The sequence below is a fragment of the Alternaria ethzedia genome (genome assembly GCF_023757985.1).
Source record: "Alternaria ethzedia strain BMP 0044 chromosome Unknown scaffold_29, whole genome shotgun sequence".
Lineage (NCBI taxonomy): Eukaryota > Fungi > Ascomycota > Dothideomycetes > Pleosporales > Pleosporaceae > Alternaria > Alternaria ethzedia.
In genome coordinates this window covers 178,189-190,195 of record NW_026056222.1, presented here as the reverse complement: position 1 = coordinate 190,195, position 12,007 = coordinate 178,189, and positions in this window count along the sequence as shown.

Sequence of the window (12,007 nt, the reverse complement as noted above, 5' to 3'; positions counted from 1 at the left end):
TAACTAGAGAGTCTAGAAGCTGTATATATATATTATTCTTCTTCTTTAGTCTCTAGTAGTAATATTTACTAAAGATACCTAGTTTTCTAAAATATTAGTAGTGTTCTTAATAGAAGCTTAAAGCGCTATATTAGTAAGAGTAGACTATAAGATAAAGATCTTAGAAGTAGTAATAATAGCGCTAGTCTTATAGGTAGAGAGAGTATTAGAGTTAGTAGCGTAGTGCTTCTATCTACTAATATTAGTAGTACTACTATACTTAAAGCACTAGCTTTACTTAGATAGAATACTAAGCTGTATCTTAGTTCTGCTATAGTTAGTATAACTACCTAAGAGTAACTTATTACTATTACTACTAGTAGAAGTAGCGCTACTACTACTATAACTACTATAGCTACTACTACCTCTACTACTAGTGTTACTACTAGTAAGGCGCAGAAACTACTACTATAAGTAGTAGTTATAAATAAATATATTCTAGCTATTACTAACGTAATACTAACTAAAGGCTATATAACTATACTTTATTAGCTAAATTATATACTAAATAAGTTTCTAGTTAGGTATATTAATAGGCGTAATAATAGACGTAAAGTAGCTAATCTAGGCATTAAAAGCTTTATTATTCTTCTACTTTAGGCTAGTAGAGCTTAGGTTCTAGAGTATAGCTATTATATTAGAGGCTACGTTAGTAGTATTATATACGTAGTTAAGATTAGTAAAAAGCTTCTTAATATTAATAAACGCGTTATAGGCGCCTAGAGTTATATAATACTTAATCTACTAGGTAGTAAAGCTACGTAGGTAGTTAATAATATAGTCTATTTAGTTCTAGACTAAAGTATAGATATTAGTTTTAGATAGAAAGTTACGAGCGCTATAGCGCTAGTACTTATACTTAGCGTAGTTAGTGTTATTATCTTAAAACTTCTTAATATTATATATCTTAGAGTTAGTAGCTATAAAGTTCTCTAACACTACTAAATAAGTGTCTACTAGGTAAGATAAAAAGCTAGTAGACTAAGGCTGCGCTTAGTTATATAATAGAAACTATATCTAGCTATTAGGCTATATATATTAGTAGAGAGAAAGAGCTAATAGGTTACTTCTATAGCCTATAAATAGATTATAAGCTAGAGGTAAGTAGATAAGCTACTATTCTAGTAGGCTATTACTATAGCTATAGCTACTAGTAACGCTACTATCTACGTAAATACTACTATCTCTAAAGTTACTACTATTAGTAGACACACTAAGATACTATTATAGCTAGTTTTTATTATTAGTAAAATTAGTAATATAAGTCTATAGATAAATATTAGACTTATATAATACCTAGAGCTTTTTATCTATAATAGTTATATAGCTAGCGTAGTTATTATAAGCCTTTATTATATATACGCACTTCTTAGTAAGAGCTTTAATTTTAATATTAGTAATAGCGTAGGTCTAGGCCTTTGCGCAATTAATCTAGGCCTTAGTAGCTTTCTTCTAAAGATAAGCTTTATTATAAAGCTACTAAACCTAGTTAGTATAGCTAAGATAGTTATCTATAACATTAATAATATAAGTAAATATAAGCTTAAAGTATTTCTTAATAGCATTATAGAACTAGGCTATAGACCTTATATTAGTAAGAATCTTTTTTTTACTATTAGAGTAGATATTAAAGAGGTAAATAAAGATAGTATCTATCTTATTATTATATCTAATATTAAAGAAGGTCTAACTATATAAGTTAACTACTTACTTAAGTAACTAATAATAAGAGGCGTAGTAACACTACTTATAGTTATCTTTATTACTATTAGATTCTAGCTCTAAAGAGTCTACGCTAACTTAGTATTAGCTATAAATACCTTAGAATTACTATTATAGCTTAGTAGCAATTTATCTCTAGTCTTTTAAGAATAATATATCTAATTATAGTCTAATATTATATATCTAGTATTTAACTAACTTTATTATTTAATATTTAAATTACTTTACTCTATAATACTCTTGTATACGCTGTTTAGATATAATAAGCTCTAAAGTAGGTTTCTCTAGCGTAATATAACGTAGTAGTAAGTAAGCTATACTATTCTTACGCGTAATAGATAATAACTAGAAGAAATTAGCTTCTATATCTCTAGAGGTAGTAATACTACTTACTAAGAAACTTATAGACCTATTAGAAGCCTCTTTAGATATTACTAACTTAGCCTTAATTATTAAAAATAGTAACGCGCTATTAGAGCCTATTTTAGAGCTAACTAAGCTCTTATAAGCTACTACTACTAAAAGTAAAGATAAATAGACTACTTTAATTTATAAACTTAAGAAGTTATATAAGTAGAAATAATTAGAGTGTACTTATTAAGACGTAGCCTATCTTAAGAAATTAAAGTGTAAAATACTTATAGGTAACTACTTAGCTCTTAAAGAGAATATTATCTACTATATCTTAGCTTTAAGAAGTAAGCTCTAGTTAAACTTAGAAGCTCTATACTTTAAGAACTTAAAGATATTTACTACGCGTAACTACTTATAGTATAACTACTAGGTATATAATTATAAGGCTATTTTTAAAGAAGTACTCTTTATCTTCTTTATAAGTACCTAGAAAATAGACTTTACTATAAAGTTTTTAGACAAAACTACTTACTCTACTTAGAATATCTACTTTTAGAACTATATAAGACTTAAGGTATCTTAGATACCTATCTAGAAGAAACTTAAGATAGTTATACTTAATACGCTTAGTTCTAAGTTATTATAATATCTTATAGCTTATAATAGGCTTAAATAGACTAAATAAAGGCTAAATTAGAATTCTAACTCTCTTTTAGCTTACCTTAATACGCTTTAGAGTAAACTAGATAACTACGCTAAAGAGTAGCGCTATATAGACTTTATAAGTACTTTTCTTTCTAATATTTAGAAAAAACTCTTACTTTAAGACTTAGAAGACTATAATATAGTTTCTAAGCTTAATACTTTAGCTTACTACTATTAGAGTAAGATAAAGCGTACTACTATACTTTCTAAGTATCTAGCTTATAAGAATAAATTCTATAGCTATTAGGCCTAGAACTCTTTTTTAGAGTCTTCTTAGACCTAGAAGAAAACTAAGAAGGCTAGTTTAGTAAAATCTAACTTATAACTAGCTAAATTAGACTAAAATAGTCTAAAAGACTCTAATATAATTTATTAAAGATATAATAAGACTAGATACTTCTAAAGAGACTATCTAAAGTCTAAGAGAGACTCTAAGAGCCTATCTAGTTAAAGATTAGAAAAAAGTAGTAAATAGAAAAGCTAGAGTTCTTCTTAGCTACTTATATTACTCTAGATCTAGTATTCTAAAACTTAGAACTTTTTTATAATACGCTTTACTCTAAGCTAGTAAAGCTACTAATAGTAAAAGTATTACTTAGCTAATTAAAGCCTATTAAGGCTCTAGTAGATAGAGGTTTTTAGTTAAACCTTATTTTAGCGTTACTTACTATAGAGTAAGGCTTACTAGTTTACTCTCTACTTAAGCTATTAGTAGATAGAGTAAATAGTAAAGAATTAAAGATTTATAGTACTACTATAGTAACTATAAAAGTAGTAGATTCTTATAGAAAATAAGAGACCTAGAATATTTTATATATTATTATAAAAGTCTATAAGTATTAGGTATACTTAGGTTTACTCTAGATAGACGTATATTACTTAAAGATTAGCTACTCTATATAGAAGCTACTCTTTTAAAGTACTAAGTCTAAGAATAGAACTATTTATAAAAAGATTACGCTAGAAGAAGCTAAGAAGTTTAAGAAGACTATATATAATTCTATAGTAAATATATATAGCTATTTTATTACTTTAATACTCTAGTCTAGCCTAGAAGAAGCTAAAGAGAGTAGTTTACCTCTATAATATACTAAGTTTACGTACCTTAGATTAGAGAATAACTTAAAAGTTTTTACTAACTATAGTTTATAAAACTTAGCTATTAATCTACTACCTAGAACTATAGCGCTTTATTAGCTATTATATAATCTTTTTAAAATAGAGCTAAAGCTCTTATATAAGTATTTAGATAAGTACTTAGTATAAGAGTAAATTAGGTATAGTAAGTCTCTAGTAGAGGCGCCTATACTCTTTACTAAGAAGAAAAATAGTAGTATATATCTATACGTTAACTATAGAGGCCTTAATAAGGTTACTATTAAGAATTAGCACTTTTTACTACTTATTATAAAGTCTCTAAAGAGATTAGCTAGCGCTAAATTCTATACTAAACTTAATATAAAAGAGGCTTACTATAAAGTATATATTAAAAAGAGTAATAAGTAGAAAACTACTTTCTATATAAGATATAGTAGTTTTAAGTATACTATAATATCTTTTAGCCTTATAAACGCTTTTACGTAGTTCTAAGCCTATATTTATTAAGTTCTTATAGAATTAATTAATATAACTTATATTATATACTTAGATAATATTCTTATTTTTTCTAATACTAAAGAGAAGTATAAGAGCTATATTAAGAAAGTTTTATATAGATTACGTAATATAAAGCTATTTTTAAAGCTTCTAAAGTATAAGTAGTATATCTAGCGCACTAAGTACCTTAGGTACGTAGTTTTCTCTAAGAGAATATAAATTAATAAGAATAGAATTAAGATAATCTAAGAATAGCCTAAACTACGCACTATATGTAAGATTTAGATATTTATTAGCTTTATAAACTACTATAGATAGTTTATTACTAAATTCTTCTAACTTACTCTACTATTAACTAAACTAATCTAGAAGAAACTAGAAGTAGCTAAGAGTAGCTGCGTCTAGTAAAGAAAGAAGAGTTAGATTCTTAATCTTAATAAGAAAGCTAAAAAAGCTTTTTAGAAGCTAAAAGACTTTTTTCTAAGTATTTCTATCTTAACTTACTTTAAGTAAGATAGAAAGACTAAGACTAAGGTAGATACCTTAGGTAGTGTAATTATAGATATATTAAGCTAATATATACTAAATAGAGCTAAAAAGTACTAATAGCGTCTAGTTAACTTCTTTTTATATAAGCTTATTATAGTAGAGTATAATTATAATATATATAACTAGAAGCTACTTATAATAGTTAAGAGTCTAGAGTATTAGCGCTAATATCTAGAAAGTATATACTTTAATCTCTAGACTAACTATTAGAACTTAAAATAGTTTATAAAGACTAAGACTCTTAACTATTAATAAGTTAGATCTTATATTATACTATTTAGGTTTAATTTTAATATCTACTATAAAGTAGAGTCTACTAACTCTATAGATAGGCTTTCTTACTACTCTAACTATATAGTAGAAGCTTAGAAACCTACCTAGAAGTATAATAAAGCTTTTATCTAGCTTATAAGAGATTTTATAACTAATAGTAATAGAACTTCTCTTTTAGTAGCTATAGTATAGATACGCTTTACTAAGCGTACTAAAAAATAATAAGACTTTACTAAAAGTCTAGAGAGCTTTAACTAGGCTAGTAGATATACTATACTAGAGCTCTAAACTCTAGAAAAGTATAATAAGATAGATTATACCTTTTTAGGTACTTTAGATAAGTCTAAGTCTAAAGTTAACTAGTCTAGTCTAGATAGAGCTAAAACGCGCTATTACGTAGTAAGAACGCTAGTAACTACTAAAGAGAAGTTATAAGCTTTCTAAGAATATTATAATAACTCTTTAGTAGGCTACTTTAAAGTAAAATATACTTTAGAAAAGCTATAAAAGTACTACTTTTAGAAGAGTATATATAAAGACATAGAGTAATACTATAAGAATTATCTTATATATAGAAAGTCTACTTCTATAAAGTATAGACTTTATAGTCTACTATAGCTTCTTCTAATACTTAACTACTTATAAAAAGAGGTAATAATAGACTTTATTATAGAACTACTACCTAGTATAGTTTCTAGTATAAAGTATAATACTATACTAGTTATTATAGATAAATTAACTAAAATAGCCTATTACGTACTAGTATAAGCTAATTAGAATAGTACTAACCTAGTATAGGCCTAGATACATAAAGTTATCTAACTTTATAGTATACTAAAGCGTATTATCTTAGATTAAGGCTCTTTAATAAACTCTAAGTATTAGAATTCTTTTCTTTACTACTTTAATGCTAGAAGAGTTCTTACTTCTACTTTCTATTCTTAGACTAATAGCTAGACTAAAAGATAAAACTAGACTTTAAAGTAGTACCTTTACTACTATTACTTTCTAGAATAGAATAATTAAGCGCGCTAGATATCTATTAGAGAGTTTATATATAATAATAGTATCTACTCTACTACTAAGATTACTCTCTTCTAGGTCTACTATAGAAGATACTCTTATAGAGTAAATTAGCCTAATTTAGCTCTTAGTAAGAAAGAAAACTTTATAAAAGCTAGCCTTACTAAATAAGTAATTAAACTATAGTAAAAGTACTATAGAAAAATTAAAGTAGTAAATACTTACTAAAAAGAGTACGCTAATAAGTACTACGCGCTAATACTCTTTAAGATAGAAGACTAAGTTCTAGTCTCTAACTAATATATTAGAAGTACTTACCTAAAGAAAAAGCTAGATTAGAAGTTTCTTAGACTTAGAAAGATTATAGACTAAATTAGCCTCTTAGCTTTCTAGGTTAACTTTCTAGAACTTAATAGTGTCTATCTAGTATTCTATATATTACTTTTAGAGTCTTTTAACTTAAAAGGTACTATTCTATACTCTAAAGCGCCTAAGTAGAATACTTTAAGAGAATTTAGTAATAATATATATAAAGTAGAACGTATTATTAAAAGATAGTATAATAAGAATAACTAATAAAAGTACTTTATTAAATAGGTTAAGTACCTAAAGAAAGAAAACTTATAAAAACTAAGCCTAAATATCTTAGCTAATACGCTATAGAAGTTCTAGAATAAGAAGAGAATATAATAGTGTAGAAAATCTTTAAAAGTCTAGCCTAAGAAGTAATACTATAGATAGTCTTATAAAGAAAGAAGATAAGTTAAGTTAAGCTATAATAAGCTATTCTAGTATAAACTAAAGTATACCTTTACTTTTTTTCTTTATATAGAGTTTTTTAGAGTATTTAATAGTGCTTTAGGCTAGAATAGCCTCTAATAGTCTAAAAGAGCCTAGTATAGGCTATTTTACTTTAACTCTTTCTAGCGTAGAGTTATTAGTTTTTTAGGCCTTATAATTAGTTTTAAAGAATAAGATATTATACTTTAAGTAAATTTATATAGATAAATAATCTTAACTACTATAAAGAACTTTTACATTTATAAAGAAATTCTAACCTAGATATTACTTAAAAGCTTCTAACTATACTATAATAGCTTATAATAGTCTAAAGTAGGCTAGTACTACTTAGTCTAAACTAATTCTATATAAACTTTATTAAACTCTACTTAAATATACTAGAAAAGTCTATATTACTTTAGAATAGGCTAAAATAGGCTATAAAAGACTATTAGAGGTTATCTAAGAGTAACTTAGAGAACACTAGCTCTAAAGTACTTAATCTTATCTTTTTTACTCTTAATCTACTTCTTAAGCTAGCTCTTCTTAGTAGTAGTTTTATTACTCTTTAGCTAGAAAGTAAGCTCTATCTAAAGTTTTTAAATAGTGTTTTATAAATCTTTAACTATAGAAATAATAGCTTACTTAGTAGGCTTTAAGGTAAAACGCTATAAAAAAAGTTAGTATAAACTAAAATAGACTATAAAAGGCTAAAAAAAAGTAAATAGAGGTAAAGTAGCTACTAGTAATCTATAAAAGGCTAATTAGAGCTATAAGAACCTAGAAAAAGGTATTTTAAGACTTACTAATTACTTAAATAGTAATTTAGCGTTAAGTGTACTAGTAATTTTATTAGCTCTCTTTTTAGATGCATAAAAAGTACTATTAGTAAAGCTAGTAACTATAGCCTTAGCTTTAGTCTTATTATTAAAGTATATACTAGACTTAGTAGTAGTATAGCTATAAAGTACGCTAGAATAAAATTATAAGTACTTTTAATTAGAGAAGTAGTTACTACTAAAGTTAGTTAAAATAGTCTAGAATAAGCTATTATAAGCTAATCTAGCTCTTTTAGACTTTATAAAGGTCTTACTAACTTTAGAGAAAATAGAAAGACTTATAAAATACTAGATTAGGCTAAAATAGACTAATATAGATTAAAACTTACTTAATAATATTATTATAAACGCTCTTACACTCTTCTACTAAGTCTATCTTTAAGTAGTATAAGTTGCTACGCTTAAAGTCTTCTATAGCTAGTAGAGTAGGTATTAAGATATTATTAAAGGCTTAAAAACGTAGAATAATAGGCCTTTTACTAATAAGCTTTTAGTTAACTAATAATTAGTAGATAATCTTATATATAGTTTCTAAGTTAATAAGATTCTCTAGAGACTATATTAGTTAGTATTAGCGTAAAAAGGCCTAAAATAGGCTAAAATAAACTAAGACTACTTATTCTAGAGCTATTTACTATATATTAGCTTTATAAAGGCTAATAGAAGGTAATAGTAGCTAGAAGAGAGTAAAATAGATACTTATAGTAAAGTACTACTTATTTATAGCCTAACACTAGCTATATAAAATAGTTTAGGTAATAGCATCTCTAGATAGTACGCTAGTAACCTTTTTAATTATACTAGTAAAGATAGCGCACTTTTTCTTAGTCTTAAGAACTAAAAAAGTATAGCTATAGTAGTTAAATATATAAAGCTTATTAAGCTTCTATAACTATAAGTAACTAGTATATAGCGCATAACTAATCTTAAGAAGCCTAAGTATATAGAAGTAGCTTATAGTAATCTAATTATTACTAACTATAGTTAAGTTAAGGTAAAAGAGGCTATTAAAGCTTAAAATAGAGTAATATAGAGTATAAGAAGTAAATATAAGTAGAAAGAAAGTAAATTAGTATAAAGTACGCGTTAATAGTCTTAGTTAGAGTATAAGAGGCTAGTTAGTAGTAATTTAGTATAATTTATACTAGAAACTTCTAATTTAGACTAAACTACTCTATTATACTTTAAAATAAGCTATAATAAGTTGCTTTAGACTTCTTTAAAATTCTAAAAATAATAGGTAAAAAGAGCTAATACTTACTATTATAAAGTAATTAGAAAGTAGAAAATAAAAAAAAAAAATCTAACTAGCTAGAAATACCTAGAGCGTACAGGCCTACGCTAGCTCTACTAGCGTAGGTAGTAGCCTTACGCGCGCGTTTATGCGTAATTTTCTAGAACTACTACTTTTTACTATAGATTTCTACTTTTCTATAGATATAATATACCTACGCTAGCTTAGAATATACTATTATAAGCTAAAATAGCCTATTATAGGCTATAGTTACCTTATCTAGCCTATTAAATAATCTTAGAAGTAGATTAAAAGTAATCTACTCTAAGAAAGAGAATAATATTAGATTCTAGCTCTAAAGAGCTTACGCTAACTTAGTATTAGCTATAAATACCTTAGAATTACTATTATAGCTTAGTAGCAATTTGTCTCTAGTCTTTTAAGAATAATATACCTAATTATAGTCTAATATTATGTATCTAGTATTTAACTAACTCTATTATTTAATAATTACTCTTATAGCTATTTTTATTACTATTCTTATTACTACTACTATTACTACTATTATTACTAAAGCGTACGTAGTTATATTAGTAAGTAGCTAGAGCTATAGCGCGTTCTTATTAGAACTAGACTTTCTTAGTTTTATTAAGATTAGAATTATTCTTAAAGTTACTAAAGTTATTAGAGAAGCTCTTAGTAACTTTGCGCTAGGTCTAGGTATTAGAATTAGCGCTACTAGTAGCAGCAGCGTTCTTATTAGTAGTTTTATTTAGCTAGGCTATTATATTATTAGCGTAAAGAATATAGAATATAGAGAGCTATAGTAACTTTATATTACGCGCTTATAATATAGAGAAGCTATAGTAACTATTATATTACGCGCTTTATATATTAGTCTATTACTTTATAACTAATATATAATTTATATATAAGCTTACTAGACTTATCTTAAAAAGAAGCTTATATAATATAAGAAATATAAATAATAATAAATATATTTAATAGAATATAAGCTATTATATAAAATATAAAGGTGTAAGACCTTTATATATAGAAAGCTAGTAGGTAGCCTAGCCTAATTAGGCTAGGCTAGTTACGTAATAATATAATAGAATAGAAACTAGCTAGAACTATAATAGAGATATAGATATTATAAGAGCTATTAAGTAACTAGTAAATATACTTAGTTTTATAGCTTTTTAACTTATATAGGTAGTATAGAACTTATACTTATTACTATTATTCTACTATACTTAAGATATAGCGCGCCTTACTTTTAGTATAACTATAGTATTTACTACTTACGCTTTTATAAAAGTAGTTAGCGCTAGTATCTAAATATCTAATATATAGAGCTAGTTAAATAGCGTTATATTTATCTAACTTAAAAGTTCTATTAAGTACTTATTCTATTACTAAGATAGTATTATTAGAAATAGAAGTTAATAGTATTATAATATCTACACTATACGCTAAAGTAGCTAGAATAATAATATTATTATTACTACTTTTATAAATAAAAGTAAAGAGAATAATAATAGTATTATTACTAGCTAGGTAAATAAAAGTAGAGAAAATAATAATATTATTACTAGTAGTAGAAGTATTAAGTATAATAAGTAAAGTATTTCTAAAGAGTAAAGTAGAAGTAGAAGCGCTATTAAAGTAAAGTAATACTTTTAGTTATCTAAGCAAAAACGCTTTAAGCTACTTTTACTTCTTCTTATATTATATATTCTTCTACTACTAACGCTATAAGTAGTTATAGTTAGACTAGATCTAGTAGTTATAATTTCTATTTCTTCTAATATACTATTTATATAGATTATTATTAGTATTAGAGAATTATATATACTTATAGTTAGAATATAAGTATAAGCTATATACTCTATTATTATTAATAGGCTTATATATCTATAGTAGTTTAGGTAACTTTAACTAATTAATTTCTATACTAAATATATTAGTTATACTATTAAAAGATATAAAGATAATATTAGTATTATATAATTTAGAGTAAAAAGAACTATTAAAGTTATAGACTATATCTAAAATAGAAAGCTATATAAGAAGTATATAATTATTAATATAAAGTTTATAAAGCTATATATTATTAAAACTAGTAGAGTTATTAACTTAGGTAATAGTAATATACTTTACTTTATAAGTATTAGACTACTATATAAAATAAATCTAGTTACTTAGAGTATATAAAAAGTAAGTAAGATAACTATAAAGATAATAAAGCTTAGTAATAGCTTATAGTACTATAAGCTCTAAAGAAAAAGTAATATATATATAAGTACTTTAGGTATTATCTTTAGCTAGGTTAAGCTTTCTACTATATAGTACTTTATATAGTATTTTTAAAAAATAAAAAGCTTTAGAAAAAGCTTAATTCTTCTTATTAACTAACTTAACTATAGTAAATATCTAAAGGCCTTTAGATAGCGTAGTATTATAAAAAGTTTTTTTATTTTAGTTTATAATTCTCTAAACTATAAAAAAGGTAAGCGTAAAATTCTAAATTATTATAGTAGTACGCTTCTATACTATATAGTATAAGCGTTTAGTAGCGCTAGTCTAATAATAAGTATAAAGTATACTAGCTTTAATAGTAATACTATAAGTAGTATAGTAGTTAGTAATTATCTATTATATAAACTTATTATTATAATAAAGATATATAATAAAATAACTATATTTATTAAAAAGGTATTAAAAAGTATCTAAAAAGAGCTAAGTAATCTTACTCTTAACTTTAAAGAAACTAATCTATATAAAATAAGTAGCGTTATTAATAAAAAAAAGTATATAGTATTTACTTTTAAGACTAGAAATAAGATATAGTCTTTAGATATTAATAGTAACTAGTTTACTAATATATTTA